This window comes from Acinonyx jubatus, chromosome C2 (genome assembly GCF_027475565.1).
Source record: "Acinonyx jubatus isolate Ajub_Pintada_27869175 chromosome C2, VMU_Ajub_asm_v1.0, whole genome shotgun sequence".
Classification (NCBI taxonomy): Eukaryota; Metazoa; Chordata; class Mammalia; order Carnivora; family Felidae; genus Acinonyx; species Acinonyx jubatus.
The window spans coordinates 149,033,361-149,044,214 of NC_069384.1; the positions used below are offsets into that span (position 1 = coordinate 149,033,361).

The 10,854-nt window shown below is 42.8% G+C and overlaps 1 protein-coding gene across 3 annotated transcripts in view; it reads right to left on the minus strand.

The window, feature by feature from the left end:
* MOBP (myelin associated oligodendrocyte basic protein) overlaps nucleotides 1-10,854 on the minus strand; it is a 51,848-nt gene that overhangs the window by 29,002 nt on the left and 11,992 nt on the right. The gene's annotated exons all lie outside the window — the stretch shown is intronic.

Here is a 10,854-nt window from a genome sequence, read left to right on the forward strand (position 1 = left end):
TTTCTCACCCTCTGCCTTCCCCAACCATGTCCAGCAGGGGGCAGCCTCACCTCCTGCTACCCTCCGTGTGTGATTCCCTAAAGGAAAAGAGGTTCTCTTCCGTGGAACCTTGACATTCTTCCAGGGCAACCAGCTAAAAATCCACCCCTCCCCCCCCTTTACCTTAGTATAATATTTATAGTCTGTGGAAAGGCTCTGGCTACTATTTCTCCTCGTAGTGGAAATGCAGCGTTTAGCTGGGGTACGTGATTAATTGCATATGCGCACTGCCTCTCCAACTCTGCCCGCACCATGTTCCAGTTCAGGAATGTTGAACCCCACACGCTAAGCAACAGCAATACACACGCGAGTCATTCTTTCCCAACACTCCAGGCTTACTAGTATATTAGTTATAACCACAAATAACAGCACAGGAAAGAACTCACATTTACTGAGCACCCATTGTATGGTGGTTGCTTTCTATACCTCCTTTTATAACATGGGTATTATCACCAACAAACTAAAGACGGGAGAAGCTAAAAATCATGACCAACTTCATAAAGCCAGAAAGAAATAGACAGGGGATATGAATCCATGTCTGTGTGACCCCAACATCCCTGTCCTTTGACGAGGTCCAACACTATCTGTGCCTTGCTGTGCTCAACCCTCCTCTCCCCCAAAAGTCTGGACCTTGGGGGGCTGGAAATGGGCCAGAGAATGGGATAAGGCTGCATAGATGCAAGGGTCTGTGTCTTGGGGTGAGAAAGACTGTAAGTTGGGAAAACAGTTCACCGAAGAAGGAAGGATAGAGACTGGGCTTGGGGACATCACACAATATGGCGGCCTAGACCTCCCTGCCAGAGCAAGAAACACATGATGGAGCACTGGGATGTAAACCCCTAGTGTCCTGAAGACAGTGTGTCCCACGGGTGCTTCCTCTGCCCTTCCCCAATTGGCCCCTTAATGGGTTTTAAAATCTATATTTACTGTTGAAAATTAGAAAACTTGTATGGATAAAAATAACAAAAATCCCATAGTTAACCACTTACAAAATATTTGGACATGTTTTTTATTTGGTAATATTTAGAGACAAATATATAGTTAATAAAAAGCAGGACCATACCTTACATACTCTTCAGATTTATATACCTGGAAAATCATCCATTTTAAGTTTTACAGATATACACATTATTTATAGTATTCTTATGCTTTTTAAATCTGTGATAAATTTTATAGTTACAGCCCCCTTTATAGTTCATATCATTTATTTGCATCTTGTCTCATTTTTCTTAATTCATCTTGCCAGTAGTTTTCCTACTATGTTATTCTTTTCAAAAACAAGCTCTTGGTTTTCTTGCTTGTCTTTGCTCTTTTTAATTTTTTTCTAGTTCATTAATTTCTGTAGGGATATATTATTTTCTTCCATTTTTTTCTAGGTTTATGTCCTTGGGTCTTTTTTTTTCTATATTCTTTTTTTTTTTAATGTTTATTTATTTTTAAGTAATCCCTACACCCATCATGGGGCTCAAACTCATGACCCTGAGATCAAGAGTCACATTCTCTTCTGACTGAGCCCACCAGGCACCCCTCTCTATTCTTGAGTCAAACATTTCTCACATAGGCTTTTATGGCTACAACTTTCCCAGTAAGTACAACTTTAGCTGGATACCACGAGTATTACCTTAAGCCATTTTCACTTCATTTTAAATATGACTGAGTTCTTTGATTCATCCATTGTTTTTAAAAATCTGTTGCAAAATTTCCAAGTGTGCATTGACTTCTAACTTTAATGCATTCTAGTCAGGGAAAGTGGTCTGTATGATAATGACTCTTTGATAATTGTTGAGATTTGCTTTATGACCTCGCTCATAGTCAGTATTTTTAAATGTCCCACATGTGCTTGAAAGGATTGTCTTTTCCAGAACAATTTGGAATTATCTATGCTTGGGCACAGCATAGATAGTGGACCATGGCTCAGCCCGACAAGGAAGCCATGTTGAGGAACACAAAGCCTGAAGGAGCCTGAGTCTGAGGACCGTGGAGCTGCTGTTCTAGGCCTGACTCTCAAACACTGAACATCTTTTACATGAGAGACAAAGTTGCATCTCCTTTAAACCACTATTATTTCAGTTGCAAGTGTGTACAATTCAAATTAAAATGCTCAGTTTCCTCATCTAAAAGAGGGTGTCTTCGTCCATGTAGGCTACCATAACAAGATACTATAAACTGGGTGGTGTACAAACAACGAAAAATTATTTCTCAAAGTTCTGGAGGTTGGGGAGTCCAAGATCAAGTTGCCAGCAGATTCCATGTCTGGCGAGAAGCCCCCTCCTGGTTCAGAAGTGGCATTTTTCTTGCTGCGTCCTCATGTAGTGGAATGAGCAAGGGAGCTCTCTGGGGTCTCTTGTATGAGGACTCTAACTCCATTCATTAGGGCTCCAACTCTCATGAAGTTCTTCCCAAAGGTCTACTCCTAACACAATCACATTGGAGATTAGATTTCAACATATGAATGTGGGGGGACACAAACATTCAGTCCGTAACGGAAGGGAAGAACAAATAATAATAATGCTTAAGAGATGCCTGGCCGGCTCAGTCAGTAGAGCCTGTGACTCTTAATCTCAGGGTGGTGAGGTTAAGCCCCACGTTGGGCATGGAGCCTACGTAAAAAGTTTTTTTAAAATAATGCTTAAATCAGCAGCCCTTTGAAGATAATAAATAGGAAGAGAACCTAGCACTGTACCTAATGCAAATAATTTGCTTAATAAGTTCCATTTCCCTCTCCCGAGAATTCCTTCGAATGGTCTAATTCTACAACTTTGTCAGACACATTCTCTAAGAATCTCAATGTGTATCTCTGATGACATTTAGTCCAAACATGAATTACATCTTTACTGACATTAGTGGCTAATGGCAAATCTTTATAAACACTACACGATGTTTTCACAAAAGATATCAGCTACTTGTGGGGCGCCTGGGTGGCTCAGTCCGTTAAGCATTCGACGTTGCAGCTCAGGTCATGATCTCACAGTCCATGAGTTTGAGCCCCGCATCAGGCTATGTGCTGACAGCTCAGAGTCTGGGTCCTGCTTCGGGTCGTATGTCTCCCTCTCTCTCAGCCCCTCCCCCACTTGCACTCTGTCTCTCTGCCCCCCCCCCAAAAACATTAAAAAAATAAATTTAAAAAAACATTTAAAAAAAGATATCATCTAATTGCACAGCAAAGATAATATGAACTATCTGGCAGGATGAAGAATTTTAATTCAAAACTGTAAAATATTGTCTCAAGGCTTTCCAGATGTTTCCACATACTCTAAAACTAAAGAGGAGGGAGTGCCTGGGTGGATCAGTTGGTTGAGCAACCGTCTTTGGCGCAGGTCATGATCTCCCAGTTCATGGCTTTGCACTGGCAGTGCAAAGCCTGCTTGGGATTCTCTGTGTCCCTCTCTCCTTGCCCCTCCCCTGCTTATGCTTTCTCTCTATATATCTCTCAAAAATGAATAAACATTAAATTTTTTTTAAAGAATAAAAGAGGAGGGAAAGTAAGACAGGTATTTGAAGAAGAAGGAAAAGGAAAGGAAGGAGAGGAACCAAAGAGAGGGGAACAAGAACCCCCCCCACCCCTGCCACTATTTATTGACTACCTGCTATGTCCCAGATGCTTTATAGCCATCATTTCTAATTTCCAAAGTAACCCTTCTAGCTAGTCCCTACTTAACCCATTTTAGAGATGAAGAAATCAAGGCCTGAAGAAGTAAGCTCTCCAAGATCATATAATACTACTAATAATAAAATAGCAAACTCATTTCTGTCCATTTGACTAGTTGACTGCCAATATCCACTCTTCCCTTCAGTAAGAAACCTGGATTTTGTTTGGCACCCTAATAATGTCGAGTTAAGTACATACAACTGTGTGATCACACTGTAGCCAATGAGATATAGACAAAAGTCCATGAAGAACGTGACCTTTCTTTAATAATAAGCTTTATTCAAGAAGGGACTGCCCCCTGGTGAATGCATTCAGCCCAACTCAGCTGTTCCCCCGTTCCCAAGTGGTAAGATTATTTCAAGCCCTTGGACCTTGGTCCATAGGGCTCCTTCCCGCTGCTTCCTACCCACCCAACAATTACACAGCAAAACATCTCCATCATCTTTGCTCAAAAGCAAGTCACTCCGAAACTTTGCAGAGCCTTCCCTTCCCCCAAAAAGAAATGATAGCTTCTCCCTCTTTCCAGCGCCAACTTTGTGTGCTATACATAATTTTAAGAAAGCATCTGGAAATTTTATGTTACGCCTGCTTCACCACCTCTTTAAATTTTCTGTCCTTGGAGGCTTGTTCAATGCCTGATTCAGAACAGGTGTTCAGTTGATACTTGATTAAAATGAGAGAATGAATAAGGACATTTCTCACAAGTGCTGCCTGTCCCCCGATGCTCTTTAGCAGTCCCCTCGTCCCCGCAGGGACCTCTGCTCTGGCTCAGGCAACAGAATCTGTTCGATGAGAAGGGCAACACAGGAAGGGACCCTTCCACCTGACCCTGAAAGTTATAAAACTGGGCTCTTTAGAAAGAGCATTTCCAAAGACTCTGTGAACCTGCTACATCTTTTCTTAATTTATGCAAATTAATTAGCAAGCTTTAGCCAACACACACATTTAATTACACATCTTAGAGATGGCACTAGCATCTCTGTATTTAAACATGTGTTTAAACATGGCTTCACTTTTCCCTAAGGGGACTGCAGGTGGATACTAGGACCTTAAACGTAAGTAACATGGATTTTCTTGGATGGAGCTAGAGTGCATTATGCTAAGCAAAATAAGTCAATCAGAGAAAGACAAATACTCATATGTGGAATTTAAGAAACAAAACAGATGAACACATAGGAAGGTGGGGCGGGGGGAGAGAAGAGAGGGAGACTCTTAACGATAGAGAACAAACAGGGTTGCTGGAGGGAGACGGGTGGGTGATGGGCTAGGTGGGTGATGGGCTAGATGGGTGATGGGTACAAAAGGAGGGCACTTGTGATGAGCACTGAGTGTTGTATGCAAGTGATGAATCACTGAATTCTACTCCTGAAACCAATATTGCTCTGTATGTTAACTAAAATTTAAATTTAAAACATAGATCCAAAAACTAAAATGGATTTCAGGGGCGCCTGGGTGGCTCAGTCGGTTAAGCATCTGACTTCAGCTCAGGTCATGATCTCGCAGTTTGTGAGTTCGAGCCCCGCGTCAGGGTCTGTGCTGATGGCTCGGAACCTGGAGCCCGCTTCACATTCTTTGTCTCCCTCTCTCTCTGTCCCTCCCCTGTTCGCGCTCTGTCTCTCTCTCTCTCTCTCTCTCTCAAAAATAAACAAACATTTAAAAAATTTTAATACTTAAAAAATTAATAAATAAATAAAATGGATTTTCTTCCTCCCATCCATCTGCCCTTCCTACCATGTTTCTTAAAAGAGAATTGTAGGTATTTAATAGAAGTGGAATGTCGCCCTTGTCCCGGGCCGTCCCTCTGGCAAGGAAAGACAATGCAAGTAGTGAGCTGATGTGGCAGCACAGGAAGTCAAATGTGGAAATGGGTGCAGGCTCTGTGAAGAGTGGACACAGGTCAGCACTTGGGAAACACACTAGTCCTTCACTTCTTAGCAGTCAGATCCTCAGAGCCATGAGCAAAGATCTGCACTTATCTTGTTTAAGGAACTCAACATGCGAAGCACAGGAAGCAAGCCTTCACCCCGATCATCTAGGGCAGGAAGCCCATGTGAGAACAATACTCTGGCTTCAGATATCAAGACTCCAAAAGGGAGACAATGATCCGTCCCGAGGACTTAATGTGTCATATGGATTAAGGAATGGGATGTTTAATATGCTCTTAGGGAAAATTTTTCATTAAAAAATGAAGCAAGAAATTCTTAATTTATTTAAAATCAGCTCTCTTGTATCCCCCAGAAAGGACTTTTTTCATCTCACTATAATGGCATAATTGGTATAGCTGTATTGGCTGGGAAAGAAGAGAGAAAACTAACTTCTGAATTCATTCCACCGTGATCACTTCTGGCATAAGTTATCTCTTCCTAGTAAGTGGTCAGTTAAAGTTCAGCTCCCGGGCAGAACTATTCCCCACCTCCCTCTGATCCTTCTCATGGTGGATAAGGGTACAGGGAGGCTGACGGTCCTCATGGTGGCGAGGGAAGGGGTGGCTGGTCTGGGTAGTGTCCTCGTCTGCTAGCCATGGGGTGCCATAGCATTAATGACACAAGTTACTGCTGATCCCACCAAGCCACTGCTCATCAGCGTCCCTGCTCAGTAACCCCCTATTCTGGTCGAGCTGAACAGGTGGACCTCTCAGCTTCTCCATGTCTACTCAAGGTAACTCCTGGTTCCCATGCATGAGCTACAGGTGGGGAACGGAGAACCCTATCTTGGGGCCATTGGCCTAGACAGCTCCCCAGCACTCACTCATGGGCCACATTGGACATGGCTGATGGCAGGCCTCTCCCAGAGACTTGAAGCCTCTCCTCACTGTTCCTGTGTGTCAGTAGGTCCTCCCCATCCCCCCCACACACACACCCCACACGCATACACACAATTTCACACCTATCTGGACCTTTCTACGACACCCTACCACGTCCCCTGCTATGATTCTCAGGCTTCATCTGGAGAAAAGAGAAAACATGAATCCTTAACTTTCCCTCTCTCCCCCAACCTTGAATAAGCTTCACAAGGTGAAGAGTTCCTGCAGATATTTGCAAAGTGGAGAAGGCTTGAGCAAATAAGGACATATTCTTCCTAGACCTTTTCTTTCCTTTACTCAACTCCTCCTGATACATGGTTATAGATTCTCATTAAATCCCACCCCCCCCCCCACCGCCACCCTCTCTGCCTTCAAGCGATTAGGAAATCGGTAAGGAAGAGATGGAAAGTACCAGCAATTGTAATTCTCATAGACTAGTTTCGAGAACAAGATGAAATGTCTGGTATTTTTTTCTTAATTTTGTTTAACTTTTATTCATTTTTGAGAGAGCATGAATGAGGGAGGAGCAGAGAGAGAGAGAGACAGAGAGACAGAGAGACAGAGAGAATCTGAAGCAGGCTCCAGGCTCTGAGCTGTCAGCACAGAGCCCGACATGAGGCCCGAATCCACAAACCATGAGATCATGACCTGAGCCGAAGTCAGACGCTGAAACGACTGAGCCACCCAGGCGCCCCTGAAATGTCTGCTATTTAAAATACTAGGGGCACCTGGGTGACTCAGTCCATTAAACGTCCGACTTCGGCTCAGGTCATGATCTCACGGTTCATGGGTTTGAGCTCTACATCACATTCTGCACTGACTACTTGGATATCTCTCTTCCCCTCTCTCTCTCTCTGTCCTTCCCTGGCTCACACACACTCTCTCTCTCTCTCTCTCTCTTTCTCTCTCTCAAAAATAAGTAAAAATAAAAACGTTAAAAAAATAAATAAAAATAAAATAAAATACTAAATTTAGGGGCACCTGGCTGGCTCAGTCAGTGGAGTATCGTGACTCTTCAGGGCTGTGAGTTTGAGCCCCACATTGGGTGTAGAGATTAGTTAAAAATAAAATCTTAAAAACAAAACAAATAAAATAAAATAAAATACAATACTAAATTATCTTGGAGCATGGAGAATTAACTTCAAGTGCTTAAAATATTTATAAATCTTGAATGAATTTCTGTTAAACTTACCTCCACTTTACAATTTAACATTTACTCTGAAAAGCAAAGCCCTTGAGAGCAATAAACTCTTTTAACCTTTCATTCCTTCAGAGGAGACAGACATTAAATACATTTTCAGTAATAATGTAAGAATATGGAGGGAAAAAATTGTAAATGGGTTTTTACTTACTGGGAGGGACATTCTCTGGGGACAATGGTAGGAAAACCCCCAGCTTCATTCCTGCATATTCCCCCAGAAACAGGGGAAGGTCTTTCAAGAAGTTGTCAGAACAGAAAAAGGACAGCATTCATTATTCTACACATTTCTTAAAATCAGACTGGCTTTTTTTTTTTTTTTTTTTTAATCAGGCTAGCTTATTAGAAAGAGAAGGGAGGCAAGGGGATTTCCTAGCGTTTTTGTGCAAATACAGTGGAATCAGTCACACTTTGATTTTTGTTGAATTATTAATATTTTATAATTGATTAATCATGGAATTATTCATTGGCCATTTGAAGATTGACTGAATATTAGGCAGCCCTTTCACAAGGTGAAAGAGATTGTACTGACATAGAAAACATGTCCAAAATATCCAGTGAAGGCCACAGGAAGCTAGATTATTTATTGCATGGCATTGACTCGGGGCACCCAGCCAGCCCAACTAAAACCAGCTGATGATCTATATGATAGTCTCTCAAGTACCCCCGGACACCTCCAAAGCTAGCAGCCTCAGTAGGGGCTGGGACAAGAGCTAGGGGGCCCTCAGCAAGGTGGCTGCACACTCAGACCCTGCCTTTATTTATTTTTTAAGATTTTATTTTTTAGTAAACTCTACAGCCAACGTGGGGCTTGAACTCACAACCCCATGATCAAGAGAGTCACATGCTTTTCCAAATGAGCCAGCCAACCACCCCGTAGACCCTGTCTTGAAGAGATGAGATACTGGTCCTCTGGAGACCTCAAGCAATCTTGGGCAAATCTTCAAGCTGGCGAGCTCCCTCTGACGTGTAGGAGGGAGGGGCTTTTAGAACAGTTTGTGACCACAGTGGACTCCAATGACAGAGGGGGCCAGGTGACATCAGGCTGCCACATGTAAAAATTATACACAGCAAAAGACCCGAAGTAAATGTGGCCAAACACAACACCACCCCTCAGCCATCCATTCGAACATTTACTGAATGCTGAAGTGCTGAGGCGAACAAGACAGAGAAGGTCTGGGTGCCCATAGAGTGCAGGGGACAGGGATGGAGACTGGCCAGCCCATCTCATGAACAAGATAACACATGTATGACTGCAGTGTAATGAGGGCTCTGAAGGAAAGGAGTGGGATACTAAAAGACAATACAGCAGCGAGGCCACTTTAGACTCAGGGGCTAAGGCGGGGCTCCTGAAGGAGAGATCATCTGTCTGAGATCTGAAGGATAAGTGGGAGCCAGAGGAGGACAGAGCTCCAGACAGAGGTCCCGAGACTTGATGTGCTGGAGAAAACAGAGAAAGGAGATGGCTGGAGCGTTGCGAGGCTTCAGGGGGAGGCGCGGGGAGGCCATGAAGGGCCTTGAAGGTGAGATAAAGAATAGGAAGAATGGAAGGCATTGAAAGATCTTGACTAGAAGAGGTAAGTCTTCCTGTTTATGTTCCGTGAAGATCCCTCGGGCTTCCTGCAATGTAGACTGGAGGCAAGGGGGAGTGGAAGCAAGGAGACCAATGACAGAGGACAGGGACTTCAGCCGGGGCAGGGGAGCAGAGGTGGATCTTAGAGGCAAAACCAATAGGACTTGAGGATGGGTCGGATGTGGGTTTGTTGGCAGTCATCCTTGCCATGCCTATGACTTGAGCGAATGCCCAGTGGAACCATTTACTGAGGTGAGGAAAGCCGTGGGGGAGCGGGGTAAGGGTACCGTTGTGAACACTCATTTATTCAACATATCAACTGAGCGCCTACTGTGCCCCAAACATGTTAAATCGGAGATGCTTATGAGGATCTAGGGGTGATGATGACACACAACAGACTAGAAGGATTGGCAGATGCCTCGAAATTGTTAAGGATCAGAGCCTAACTAGTTTCCTACAAGTGAACAGTCTGGTTGTTTCCCATCTGTTATTATTGCAAATGGTGCTGTAGTGAAGAAAGCGATACACCCTTCATTTCCCACGTGTGCAAATACCTGAGGGGTGAACCGCTAACAGTGGGATCACTGACTCAGGGAAGACTACGCATTTGTAATTCTAAAGACTTTGATGGATTTTTTTCTAACTTGCTCCCCATGGGATTTGTACGAATTACTATTCTATAAACAATGCATGATGGAGCCCATTTTCCCATCACCTCAGCAATAAAAGTAGGTTATTACACCCTCAGATTTTTGCCGATCTGATAGGTAACATGTTTCATAGCGCAAACCAAAGATGCAAATCTCAAAATGTTTTAGATTTGGAAAGGCTATACGTCTGATTTACCATATTGACAGAATAAGGGGGGAAATAAACACTAAGTAACAAACACTAAGAAAGCATTCACTAAAATTCAATATCCAGTCATAACAAAAAAACTCTTAACAAAGAAGGAAGGGAAGGGGATGTTCTTAATGTTATTAAAAGCTAGCTACCAAAATATCTATAAATAACGGCTTACTGTGGGTGAAATCTTAGAAACATCTTCATCTGAATCAGATACCCCAGGAAGGATGCTCTCACTACCACTATCCACACCGTGCTTGAAATCCTAACCAGTCAAACAAAACACCGTGAAACTCTACAAACTGTTAGAACTGAAAAGAAAGTTCAACAAGATTTCTGGACACAAGATCAATATTCCAAAATCAGAACCATTTCTAAAGAGGAAGAAGATTGAATCAGAAATGTAAAATGAAAGAATCCATTCAAGCCGGACACAACACCACAGGACATCTACAAGTAGAAGGATATCTGATCAAAGAAATGCAAGAACTTTATGAAAAAAACTTGCAAATCTTTTTTTGAGGGCTGCAGAAGAAACAGTATAAGCAGGCTGAATATGTGCTAATAAATATCAAATTTTCATGTCATTGACAAGACGATTTCATACTTCTTACGGACCTATAAAGACTGAGATGAGCCAAGACAATTTTGAATAAGCACTGGGCCTTGTTCTACAAGATGGAGACACTTATCATAAGCTATACTAATTAAGACAAGAGAGCGTTGCCGTGGAAATAGAACCAACA